Genomic DNA, 11,884 nt, shown 5'->3' on the forward strand with positions numbered 1-11,884 from the left:
GGAACAATATTTCTCCCAGGACAGAATGTCTGCATCTCAACTGAAGTCTTGAATCAGTCTTTTCACCCCTGACCGACACAAATCCAGTTCATACCCTCCAATTACCTTGAATAAGCAGTGTCTCCCACTGAACAAAATACCAACCATTCTAGGCATCATATGTGACATGACATACACTCCCCTCATCATTAAAATCAACATAAAAGAAAAATAAACTAAATGCCCTCAGGATACTTAAGCGGCACTAGATTTGGAAAAGAAAATGAATTCCTCAAGAACCTTATACAAATAATCAATCTGCTCAACTTTAGAATATGAGCTAATCTTTCATCCTCAAGAGCAGTAAAACAAAGCTTCAAACCACACAAAATAAAACACCCAACAATCACTGGCGCCTACCACAAACATCAACTTCACAGTGAAACAATGATCCTTCCAATACAAACCCACTTTAACATGCTCAGTATCCAATTCTTTGCAACAGCACAAGACCCACAAGTAGAAAAAGCTTACACCTACTTACAGATCCCCCTCAGCCTCCACAAATATAGCGACAAAACACATATACACTGAAATAACAGCTGATTTTCCAACTCGGTCTTGAATTCAACTGACCTTCCAGCTTAATCTTGAATTCCAGCTCATCATACATCCATACCTCAGAAACCATACTACCCAGACAAGCAGTTGTTACACTCTCCCATGCATGTATGCTCCATATCTCAAAACCCTTCATGTCCAGGATGAAACTTTCATAAAGAAGACACTGAACTCTTAACTATTTCAACTGCCTTGCACTCCCTGCACTGAGAAATACAGCACCCTGTCCTTGTATGCCTTCCTTGCAGACACCATTCCACACATTCTTCCAACATTTCTCTCCCTCCAGTGCTCTTTCACTTTATTTTCCCATGTCACAGGTGGTCTTACTATCACACAAACTCCTTTAATTGTACTATCATACTCCCATCTTGCATTCATTCCACTTTCTAAAGCCACCCCAAAACATCATGTTTCACCTGCTCTAAAACTCCACAGTTCATTCCCTGCCATATCACATCTTTCATACAACCCCTCATTTCTTTTTTCATTCCATCTGGTCCTACCACGTGCTTTTCAAACAGCTAATTTCCGCAGCATGAATTCTTGACCTCTGTGACTCATTCCGGGTCCATGTTTTGGCTGAATAGGACAGGATTAGCAGAGCTGTGTGGTTCTTTAATCCTTTCATCACTTCCATACTTACACCACTGCCCTTCATTATTCTATTAAGGGTTCAAATGACACTTCTAGCCTATACTGCTCTCTCCCTTATCTTTCCTTCTATATCAACAAATTTCCCCAAGATAGCTCTGAAATACTTAAATTCTCTCACTTCCAGTCTTTCTCCACCATGTCTATAACACAGTTTAGTACACTTTCTTAGATAACTACAGGGTTTTGCAAAATCTATACTTTCACTATTTCTCTTAAACACCATTACTTTACTTTTGCTCACATTGATCTTCAGTCACCTTTGCTTACATATATCATAAAAGACACCTACAACCTTCTACAACTCTCTTCACCTGCAGCAAACAACACAATATCATAAACAAGCTTGCCAATAGCCTCCATACCTCACCTACACTCTCCATTTCTGTATAACTTTTGCGTTCACCTTTCTTAACACTCCATCCACACATACGTTAAAAAGCCATGGTGACATCACACAGTGCTTCCTCATAGCCACATCTATACCAAAACTTTTGCCTAACGCTCTGTCCACTCTTGCACATGCATTTGTTACTCTATAGATGAGTTTCACTCCCTCTACAAGTTGTCCACCTACTCCATATAAACTTACACATCCCATAAAGCATTCCACTCGAATCTTTTCATATGCTTTCTCCAGATCCATAAAAGCTTCTCACAGCTTTTTAATATTTGCTAAATACTTTACCATTCATATTTACCATAAAAATCTGATCCATATATCTATCCTTTATGGGATGTTTTAAGAATATATAGTGTAGGGGGGACAACTGCTGGATGATATGAAATCTTTCTATTGAGTAAATGCATGTGTAAAAGTGGATGGAGTTCAGCGAGTTTTGGGATACATATAGGTGTGAGGCAGGGCTGGTAAATTATATGGGAGGGTACTGATTGAGAGGGTGAAGGCATGTACAGAGCATCAGATTGGGGAAGAGCAGTGTGGTTTCAGAAGTGGTAGAGGATGTGTGGATCAGGTGTTTGCTTTGAAGAATGTATGTGAGAAATACTTAGAAAAGCAAATGGATTTGTATGTAGCATTTATGGATCTGGAGAAGGCATATGATAGAGTTGATAGAGATGCTCTGTGGAAGGTATTAAGAATATATGGTGTGGGAGGCAAGTTGTTAGAAGCAGTGAAAAGTTTTTATCGAGGATGTAAGGCATGTGTACGTGTAGGAAGAGAGGAAAGTGATTGGTTCTCAGTGAATGTAGGTTTGCGGCAGGGGTGTGTGATGTCTCCATGGTTGTTTAATTTGTTTATGGATGGGGTTGTTAGGGAGGTGTATGCAAGAGTTTTGGAAAGAGGGGCAAGTATGAAGTCTGTTGGGGATGAGAAAGCTTGGGAAGTGAGTCAGTTGTTGTTCGCTGATGATACAGCGCTGGTGGCTGATTCATGTGAGAAACTGCAGAAGCTGGTGACTGAGTTTGGTAAAGTGTGTGAAAGAAGAAAGTTAAGAGTAAATGTGAATAAGGTTATTAGGTACAGTAGGGTTGAGGGTCAAGTCAATTGGGAGGTGAGTTTGAATGGAGAAAAACTGGAGGAAGTGAAGTGTTTTAGATATCTGGGAGTGGATCTGGCAGCGGATGGAACCATGGAAGCGGAAGTGGATCATAGGGTGGGGGAGGGGGCAAAAATTCTGGGAGCCTTGAAGAATGTGTGGAAGTCGAGAACATTATCTCGGAAAGCAAAAATGGGTATGTTTGAAGGAATAGTGGTTCCAACAATGTTGTATGGTTGCGAGGCGTGGGCTATGGATAGAGTTGTGCGCAGGAGGATGGATGTGCTGGAAATGAGATGTTGAGGAATTTGTGTGGTGTGAGGTGGTTTGATCGAGTAAGTAACGTAAGGGTAAGAGAGATGTGTGGAAAAAAAAGAGCGTGGTTGAGAGAGCAGAAGAGGGTGTTTTGAAATGGTTTGGGCACATGGAGAGAATGAGTAAGGAAAGATTGACCAAGAGGATATATGTGTCGGAGGTGGAGGGAACGAGGAGAAGAGGGAGACCAAATTGGGGTGGAAAGATGGTGTGAAAAAGATTTTGTGTGATCGGGGCCTGAACATGCAGGAGGGTGAAAGGAGGGCAAGGAATAGAGTGAATTGGAGCGATGTGGTATACCGGGGTTGACGTGCTGTAAGTGGATTGAATCGGGGCATGTGAAGCGTCTGGAGTAAACCATGGAAAGCTGTGTAGGTATGTATATTTGCGTGTGTGGACGTATGTATATACATGTGTATGGGGGTGGGTTGGGCCATCTCTTTCGTCTGTTTCCTTGCGCTACCTCGCAAACGCGGGAGACAGCGACAAAGCAAAAAAAAAAAAAAAAAAAATATATATATATATATTTTTTTTTTCTTTTTTTTTTCTTGCTTTGTCACTGTCTCCCGCGTTTGCGAGGTAGCGTAGCGCAAGGAAACAGACGGAAGAAATGGCCCAACCCACCCCCATACACATGTATATACATACACGTCCACACACGCAAATATACATACCTACACAGCTTTCCATGCTTTACCCCAGACGCTTCACATGCCCTGATTCAATCGACTGACAGCACGTCAACCCCGGTATACCACATCGATCCAATTCACTCTATTCCTTGCCCTCCTTTCACCCTCCTGCATGTTCAGGCCCCGATCACACAAAATCTTTTTCACTCCATCTTTCCACCTCCAATTTGGTCTTCCCTTTCTCCTCGTTCCCTCCACCTCCGACACATATATCCTCTTGGTCAATCTTTCCTCACTCATTCTCTCCATGTGCCCAAACCATTTCAAAACACCCTCCTCTGCTCTCTCAACCACGCTCTTTTTATTTCCACACACCTCTCTTACCCTTACGTTACTTACTCGATCAAACCACCTCACACCACACATTGTCCTCAAACATCTCATTTCCAGCACATCCATCCTCCTGCGCACAACTCTATCCATAGCCCACGCCTCGCAACCATACAACATTGTTGGAACCACTATTCCTTCAAACATACCCATTTTTGCTTTCCGAGATAATGTTCTCGACTTCCACACATTCTTCAAGGCTCCCATTTTAGAAAGTTAAAAAATACAAGGAGGGGAGGATTTCTGGCCCCCCCGCTCCCGTCCCCTCTAGTCGCTTTCTACGACACGCGAGGAATACGTGGGAAGTATTCTTTCTCCCCTATCCCCAGGGATAATATACATATATATATACATATACACATACACACACATACACATACATACGCACATATACACACACACACACATACATATATTTTTTTTTTTTTTTTTTTTGCTTTGTCGCTGTCTCCCGCGTTTGCGAGGTAGCGCAAGGAAACAGACGAAAGAAATGGCCCAACCCACCCCCATACACATGCCTTGATTCAATCCACTGACAGCACGTCAACCCCGGTATACCACATCGATCCAATTCACTCTATTCCTTGCCCTCCTTTCACCCTCCTGCATGTTCAGGCCCCGATCACACAAAATCTTTTTCACTCCATCTTTCCACCTCCAATTTGGTCTCCCTCTTCTCCTCGTTCCCTCCACCTCCGACACATATATCCTCTTGGTCAATCTTTCCTCACTCATTCTCTCCATGTGACCAAACCATTTCAAAACACCCTCTTCTGCTCTCTCAACCACGCTCTTTTTATTTCCACACATCTCTCTTACCCTTACGTTACTTACTCGATCAAACCACCTCACACCGCACATTGTCCTCAAACATCTCATTTCCAGCACATCCATCCTCCTGCGCACAACTCTATCCATAGTCCACGCCTCGCAACCATACAACATTGTTGGAACCACTATTCCTTCAAACATACCCATTTCATATATACATATGAAAAATGTAAGAAACAATTTAGAAAACTGAAACTTCTAGCTTGAAATGAATGAAAAAATGAATGTCACATAATGGTTCAACCTCTGGCTATGGAAAAAGGAAATGTATAATTTATTTACACAAACGTCAATAGCAGTTCTCATCAATTTAACCACTGTATCAATAAGCTTCAATGTCTAAGCTACATTTTTCTCCAATTTCACTATTTTCTTGTCAAAACACCATGTATGAAAACTATCACGCCAGTAACACAACTATAAACATTTACTTCCCCTTTAAAAAAAGTTCTGGGGAAGTCTGTCTCGATACACTGCGGGAAACTCTACCACCTGGCGAGGTTTGTGTTGCAATGGTTCCCGATTCACAAACGTAGTAGCATCACTGGTGGGCCAAGGTAGTTCTGTTTGCGAAGAGGTGCTTTATATGATGTCTTGACACACGATGATCTTAACGAGGTGATGATATATATATATAGGGTGGGGGAGGGGGCAAAAATTCTGGGAGCCTTGAAGAATGTTTGTAAGTCGAGAACATTATCTCGGAAAGCAAAAATGGGTATGTTTGAAGGAATAGTGTTTCCAACAATGTTGTCTGGTTGCGAGGCGTGGGCTATGGATAGAGTTGTACGCAGGAGGGTGGATGTGCTGGAAATGAGATGTTTGAGGTCAATATGTGGTGTGAGGTGGTTTGATTGAGTAAGTAATGTAAGGGTAAGAGAGATGTGTGGAAATAAAAAGAGTATGGTTGAGAGAGCAGAAGAGGGTGTTTTGAAATGGTTTGGTCACATGGAGAGAATCAGTGAGGAAAGATTGACCAAGAGGATATATGTGTCAGAGGTGGAGGGAACGAGGAGAAGTGGGAGACCAAATTGGAGGAGGAAAGATGGAGTGAAAAAGCTTTTGAGTGATCAGGGCCTGAACATGAAGGAGGGTGAAAGGTGTGCAAGGAATAGAGTGAATTGGAACGATGTGGTATACCGGGGTCGACGTGCTGTCAGTGGATTGAACCAGGGCATGTGAAGCGTCTGGGGTAAACCATGGAAAGCTGTGTGGGGCCTGGATGTGGAAAGGGAGCTGTGGTTTCGGTGCATTATTACATGAGAGCTAGAGACTGAGTGTGAACGAATGGGGCCTTTGTTGTCTTTTCCTAGCGCTACCTCGCACACATGAGGGGGTAGGGGGTTGTCATTCCATGTGTGCTGGGTTGGCGATGGGAATAAATAAAGGCAGACAGTATGAATTATGTACATGTGTATATATGTATATGTCTGTGTGTGTATATATATGTGTACATTGAGATGTACAGGTATGTATATTTGCGTGTGTGGACGTGTATGTATATACATGTGCATGTGGGTGGGTTGGGCCATTTCTTTCGTCTGTTTCCTTGCGCTACCTCGCTAATGCGGGAGACAGCGACAAAGCAAAGTAAAATAAAATAAATATATGTTGGGGATGAGAGAGCTTGGGAAGTGAGTCAGTTGTTGTTCGCTGACGACACAGCGCTGGTGGCTGATTCATGTGTGAAACTGCAGAAGCTGGTGACTGAGTTTGGTAAAGTGTGTGGAAGAAGAAAGTTAAGAGTAAATGTGAATAAGAGCAAGGTTATTAGGTACAGTAGGGTTGAGGGTCAAGTCAATTGGGAGGTGAGTTTGAATGGAGAAAAACTGGAGGAAGTGAAGTGTTTTAGATATCTGGGAGTGGATCTGGCAGTGGATGGAACCATGGAAGCGGAAGTGGATCATAGGGTGGGGGAGGGGGCGAAAATTCTGGGGGCCTTGAAGAATGTGTGGAAGTCGAGAACATTATCTCGGAAAGCAAAAATGGGTATGTTTGAAGGAATAGTGGTTCCAACAATGTTGTATGGTTGCGAGGCATGGGCTATGGATAGAGTTGTGCGCAGGAGGATGGATGTGCTGGAAATGAGATGTTTGAGGACAATGTGTGGTGTGAGGTGGTTTGATCGAGTGAGTAACGTAAGGGTAAGAGAGATGTGTGGAAATAAAAAGAGTGGTTGAGAGAGCAGAAGAGGGTGTTTTGAAGTGGTTTGGGCACATGGAGAGAATGAGTGAGGAAAGATTGACCAAGAGGATATATGTGTCGGAGGTGGAGGGAACAAGGAGAAGAGGGAGACCAAATTGGAGGTGGAAAGATGGAGTGAAAAAGATTTTGTGTGATCGGGGCCTGAACATGCAGGAGGGTGAAAGGAGGGCAAGGAACAGAGTGAATTGGAGCGATGTGGTATACCGGGGCTGACGTGCTGTCAGTGGATTGAATCAAGGCATGTGAAGCATCTGGGGTAAACCATGGAAAGCTGTGTAGGTATGTATATTTGCGTGTGTGGAGGTATGTATATACATGTGTATGGGGGGGGGTTGGGCCATTTCTTTCGTCTGTTTCCTTGCGCTACCTCGCAAACGCGGGAGACAGCGACAAAGTATAAAAAAAAAAATATATATATATATATATATATATATATATATATATATATATATATATATATATATATATATATATATATATATTATCCCTGGGGATAGGGGATTAAGAATACTTCCCACGTATTCCCTGCGTGTCGTAGAAGGCGACTAAAAGGGGAGGGAGCGGGGGGCTGGAAATCCTCCCCTCTCGTTTTTTTTTTTTTTTTTTTTTTTTTTTTTTTTTTTTTTTTTTTCCCAAAAGAAGGAACAGAGAATTGGGCCAGGTGAGGGTATTCCCTCAAAGGCCCAGTCCTCTGTTCTTAATGCTACCTCGCTAACGCGGGAAATGGCGAATAGTTTAAAAGAAAGAAGAAAATATATATATATATATATATATATATATATATATATATACTCAGGGAAGAAATGCAAATGAGTGGGAGATGTATAAAAGAAAGAGGCAGGAGGTCAAGAGAAAGGTTTAAGAGGTGAAAAAGAGGGCAAATGAGAGTTGGGGTGAGAGAGTATCATTAAATTTTAGGGAGAATAAAAAGATGTTTTTGGAAGGAGGTAAATAAAGTGCATAAGACAAGGGAGCAAATGGGAACTTCAGCGAAGGGGTCTAATGGGGAGGTGATAACAAGTAGTGGTGATGTGAGAAGGAGTTGGAGTGAGTATTTTGAAGGTTTGTTGAATGTGTTTGATGATAGCGAGTGGCAGATATAGGGTGTTTTGGTCGAGGTGGTGTGCAAAGTGAGAGGGTTAGGGAAAATGATTTGGTAAACAGAGAAGAGGTAGTAAAAGCTTTGCGGAAGATGAAAGCCGGCAAGGCAGCAGGTTTGGATGGTATTGCAGTGGAATTTATCAAAAAAGGGGGTGACTGTAATTGTTGACTGGTTGGTTAGGTTATTTAATGTATGTATGATTCATGGTGAGGTGCCTGAGGACTGGCGGAATGCTTGCATAGTGCCATTGTACAAAGGCAAAGGGGATAAGAGTGAGTGCTCAAATTACAGAGGTATAAGTTTGTTGAGTATTCCTGGTAGATTATATGGGAGGGTATTGATTGAGAGGATGAAGGCATGTACAGAGCATCAGATTGGGGAAGAGCAGTGTGGTTTAAGAAGTGGTAGAGGATGTGTGGATCAGGTGTTTGCTTTGAAGAATGTATGTGAGAAATACTTAGGAAAGCAAATGGATTTGTATGCAGCACTTATGGATCTGGAGAAGGCATATGATAGAGTTGATAGAGATGCTCTGTGGAAGGTATTAAGAATATATGGTGTCGGAGGCAAGTTGTTAGAAGCAGTGAAAAGTTTTTATCGTGGATGTAAGGCATGTGTACGTGTAGGAAGAGAGGAAAGTGATTGGTTCTCAGTGAATGTAGGTTTGCGGCAGGGGTGTGTGATGTCTCCATGGTTGTTTAATTTGTTTATGGATGGGGTTGTTAGGGAGGTGTATGCAAGAGTTTTGGAAAGAGGGGCAAGTATGCAGTCTGTTGTGGATGAGAGAGCTTGGGAAGTGAGTCAGTTGTTGTTGACTGATGATACAGCGCTGGTGGCTGATTCATGTCAGAAACTGCAGAAGCTCGCGACTGAGTTTGGTAATGTGTGTGAAAGAAGAAAGTTAAGAGTAAATGTGAATATGAGCAAGGTTATTAGGTACAGTAGGGTTGAGGGTCAAGTCAATTGGGAGGTAAGTTTGAATGGAGAAAAACTGGAGGAAGTAAAGTGTTTTAGATATCTGGGAGTGGATCTGGCAGCAGATGGAACCATGGAAGCAGAAGTGAATCATAGGGTGGGGGAGGGGCGAAAGTTTCTGGGAGCATTGAAGAATGTGTGGAAGTCGAGAACATTATCTCGGAAAGCAAAAATGGGTATGTTTGAAGGAATAGTGGTTCCAACAATGTTGTATGGTTGCGAGGCGAGGGCTATGGATAGAGTTGTGCGCAGGAGGGTGGATGTGCTGGAAATGAGATGTTTGAGGACAGTATGTGGTGTGAGGTGGTTTGATCGAGTAAGTAATGTAAGGGTAAGAGAGATGTGTGGAAATAAAAAGAGTGTGGTTGAGAGAGCAGAAGAGGGTGTTTTGAAATGGTTTGGTCACATGGAGAGAATGAGTGAGGAAAGATTGACCAAGAGGATATATGTGTCAGAGGTGAAGGGAATGAGGAGAAGTGGGAGACCAAATTGGAGGTGGAAAGATGGAGTGAAAAAGATTTTGAGTGATCGGGGCCTGAACATGCAGGAGGGTGAAAGGCGTGCAAGGAATTGAGTGAATTGGAACGATGTGGTATACCGGGGTCGACGGGCTGTCAATGGATTGAACCAGGGCATGTGAAGCGTCTGGAGTAAACCATGGAAAGTTTTGTGGGGCCTGGATGTGGAAAGGGAGCTGTGGTTTCGATGCATTGTACATGACAGCTAGAGACTGAGTATGAACAAATGTGGCCTTTGTTGTCTTTTCCTAGCGCTACTTCGCGCACATGCTGGGGGAGGGTGTTGTCATTTCATGTGTGGCGGGGTGGTGACGGGAATGAGTAAGGGCAGACAGTATGAATTATGTACATGAGTATATATGTATATGTGTGTGTGTATATATATGTATACGTTGAGATGTATAGGTATGTATATGTGCATGTGTGGACGTGTATGTATATACATGTGTATGTGGGTGGGTTGGACCATTCTCTCGTCTATTTCCTCGCGCTAACTCGCTAATGCGGGAGACAGCGACAAAGTATAATACAAAGAAATAATATATATATAACTATACTTGCTCCCTTCATCCATTCTCATCACCACCCTGCAACACTTATAAAATAGCAAGTATTTTGAAGGTTTGTTGAATGTGTTTGATGGTATAGATATAGAGTGTTTTGGTCAAGGTGGTGTGTGAAGTGAGAGGGTCAGGGAGAATGGTTTGGTAAACAGAGAGGAGATAGTGAAAGCTTTGCAGAAGATTAAAGCTGGCAAGGTGGCGAGTTTGGATGATATTGCAGTGGAATTTATTAAAAAAGGGGGTGACTGGTTGGTAAGGATATTCAATGTATGTACATAGCTCATGGTGAAGTGCCTGAAGATTGGAGAAATGCATGCATAGTGCCACTGTATAAAGGCAAAGGGGATAAAGGTGAGTGTTCAAATTACTGCGGTATAAGTTTGTTGAGTATTCCTGGGAAATTATATGGGAGGGTATTGATTGAGAGGATAAAGGCATGTACAGAGCATCAGACTGGGGAAGAGCAGTGTGGTTTCAGAAGTGGTAGAGGATGTGTGGATCAGGTGTTTGCTTTGAAGAATGTGTGTGAAAAATACTTAAATAAATATGGATTTGTGGGTAGCATTTATGAATCTGAATAAGGCATAGGATAGAGTTGATAGAGATGCTCTGTGGAAGGTATTAAGAGTATATGGTGTGGGAGGTTAGTTGCGAGAAGCAGTGAAAGGTTTTTATTAAGGATGTAAGGCATGTGTATGAGTAGGAAGAGAGGAAAGTGATTGGTTCCCAGTTCCCGGTTTTTTGCAGGGGTGGATGATGTCTCCATGGTTAATTTGTTTATGGATGGGGTTGTTAGGGAGGTGAATGCAAGTGTTTTGGAGAGAGGGGCAAGTATGCAGTAGTGTTGTTGATGAGAGGGCTTGGGAAATGAGTCAGATGTTGTTCGCTGATGGTATATACAGCACTGGTGGCTGATTCAGATGAGAAACTGCAGAAGCTGGTGACTGAGTTTGGCAAAGTGTGTGAAAGAAGAAAGATGAGAGTAAATGTGAATAAGATCAAGGTTATTAGGTTCAGTAGAGTTGAGGGTCAAGTCAATTGAGAGGTAGGTTCAGTAGAGTTGAGGGTCAAGTCAATTGAGAGGTAAGTTTGAATGGAGAAAAACTGGAGGAAGTGAAGTGTTTTAGATATCTGGGAGTGAATTTAGCAGCGGATGGAACCACAGAAGCAGAAGTGAGTCACAGGGTGGGGGGAGGGAGCGAAGGTTCTAGGAGTGATGAAGATTGTGAGGAAGGCAAGAATGTTATCTCAGAGAGCAAAAATGAGTATGTTGGAAGGAACAGTGGTTCCAATAATGTTATATGGTAGTGAGGCATGGGCTATAGATAGGATTGTGTGGAGGAGGGTGGACTTGTGGAAAATCATATTTTTGAGGACAATATGTGAAGTGGTTTGATCGAGTAAGTAATGAAAGGGTAAGAGAGATGTGTGGTAATAAAAAGTGAGGTTGAGAGAGCAGAAGAGGGTGTATTGATATGGTTTGGTCACATGGAGAGAATGAGTGAGGAAAGATTGACAAAGAGGTTATATGCGTCAGAGATGGAGGGAATGAGGAGAAGTGGGAGACCAAATTGGAGGTGGAAGGATGGAGTGAAAA

The sequence above is a fragment of the Panulirus ornatus genome, chromosome 9 (assembly GCF_036320965.1).
Source record: "Panulirus ornatus isolate Po-2019 chromosome 9, ASM3632096v1, whole genome shotgun sequence".
In the NCBI taxonomy this organism is placed as follows: Eukaryota; Metazoa; Arthropoda; class Malacostraca; order Decapoda; family Palinuridae; genus Panulirus; species Panulirus ornatus.